The 2025-nt window shown below is 37.8% G+C and overlaps 1 protein-coding gene across 1 annotated transcript in view; it reads left to right on the top strand.

Moving 5' to 3' along the window:
- The window catches only part of HDAC6 (histone deacetylase 6), an 18495-nt gene that overhangs the window by 6038 nt on the left and 10432 nt on the right, over window positions 1–2025 (top strand). The window lies entirely within an intron of this gene.

Raw genomic sequence — 2025 nt, 5'->3', positions numbered from 1 at the left:
GACCTGTCCTGGGAACAGGCTCAGTGCTGCCCTCCGCGTGTCTGCTGTCTCTCTCAGAATTTCACTCTGAGGCAGGGGCTATTGGGGTCCCCATTTTACAGATCAGGGAACTGAGGCTTACAGGTTAAGAGGTCATACAGAGAAGTTGAAGAGACAAGATTTGAGCCCACAAATCTCGGAGAGCTCATTCACCAAGTTACCCAGGAGCTGAAGTGAACCTCAAAATATTACTTTATTTTCCAGTTATTTGTTAAAAAATTGAAGGGAGTTAGTTCCCTGGTCACCTAGTGGTTAGGATTCTGGGCTTTCACTGCCACAGCTGGGGTTCAGTCCCTGGTCAGGGAACTGAGATCCCATAAGCTGTATGGCACAGCCAAAAAGAAAGTAAATAATATCAAAATGTCTAAAGCAGTGACTCTACTATAATTCCCATCACCTCAAAAGTAACTGAATCTTTCCTGTAGATGTACAAATATTCATCATTATCACTACTATTATTAACATACTACCACTAACTACTACATTTTCTTCAGCAACTTGCTTTTAACAGTATGGTGTGGGCACCTTTCCGTTAGAACCTCTGAAAAGCATCTCAATTCTTTGTAAGGCTCTACCATGTTCCATGGTATGGCTGTAACTTTGGTCATTTAATCTTAGGACATTTAGAATGTTTCCCAGTCTTTGCTATTACGAACAATTCTACAGTGAAGTCTGGTAAATAATTTTATACTTCTCTGAGCATATCTGTAGGATGTTTTATCTGGGCTTTTATTGAATTGACTGCATAAATTGTACTTTCTCCCTTGTAAAAGGGCTCTTGCGCTCCTGTAGCACTTTATCTAATCTAGTGGTGGTTCTCCAGACATTGCTTTGTTTATTTTCCACCATTCAGTGCTGCTGGCACATGTTCAGATATCAGTCTGATTTCATTCCTTTCCAATATATTTTCCTTTCTGGATGGTTTTAGGTTCTTCCTGGTGCCCTAAATTTTCACTTCGCCAGTGATTCTACTTACCAGTGGTAGACATTTTACATCAGAATATTCACACCTTTCTTAAATCCTCAGAAGTTTTCTGTTAGATTGTTGATGATTTCTTCTACTGTGTCCTCTCTGGTCTCTCTTGTTAGTCAGATGTTAGACTTCCTGGGTTGATCCTCTGTATCTCTTATTTTTTATCTCATATCTTCTGTCTCTTTGCTCTGTGTCCTGGGAGATTTACTCAACTTTACTTTCTAATTCAACAGTCCTTCTGTTGAATTGTGTTTATGAATTCTTTTAATCTCCAAGGACACTTTCTTGCTCTCTGTGTCTATGCTCTACTAAGCTTTAGTTTACTTATTTTCTTTGTCTTCATAAAAATGTTTTAAGAACTATCCTCCTGATGGAGTTGAGAGATAAGGAAGCTGGATGATTGAAGGTCACGGATAGATTTATTTTTCGCTTATACATTCTTATTCATAAGGAAGAATGTACTGAATATATTCATAGTTCTTCATACCTATACATATAGTCAGTCATATATCCACAGAAGAATACAGCTGTTGCCTCCAAGGCATTTATTACAGAGAATGACGAATCATATTAAGGAAATCTTATTATAATGCCTGAGAAAATTAACAAGAATTCCTTTAATAAACTAAAACTTAGTAGTTAAAAGGAAAAAATAAATTTAGTGAGTTTGTCATTCAGTGACAGAAATGATTTTGAGTGCATTGACCTACATCTGTGCTTGACTTCTCCAGAAGGGAAACTTCAAACTGTCTTGGGTATCCTCCCAACATGTTCAGTATGGGAGAGGGCTCACTGGGGCCCTGGACCCTCAGACAACTTTCCAGGGATTTGTTGAAGTCTCTAATTGTCTGACATCCTTTCTCCCACTGTTTTCTTGCGTTGATTCTTGTTTAAAATATCTTTACTATCTTTTGAAAGGATTGTAGGGGAGTGAGGAGGTAAACTTGTGCTATTAATCTACCATTCTTTTACTGGAAGTTGATTGAACTTATTTATTTACTTATTTTTAGCCA

Source organism: Bison bison, unplaced genomic scaffold (genome assembly GCF_000754665.1).
Source record: "Bison bison bison isolate TAMUID 2011002044 unplaced genomic scaffold, Bison_UMD1.0 scf7180017864200, whole genome shotgun sequence".
Taxonomy (NCBI): domain Eukaryota; kingdom Metazoa; phylum Chordata; class Mammalia; order Artiodactyla; family Bovidae; genus Bison; species Bison bison.
Note: the sequence above shows the minus strand (reverse complement) of the source record. Positions and strands in the feature narration are given on the sequence as shown.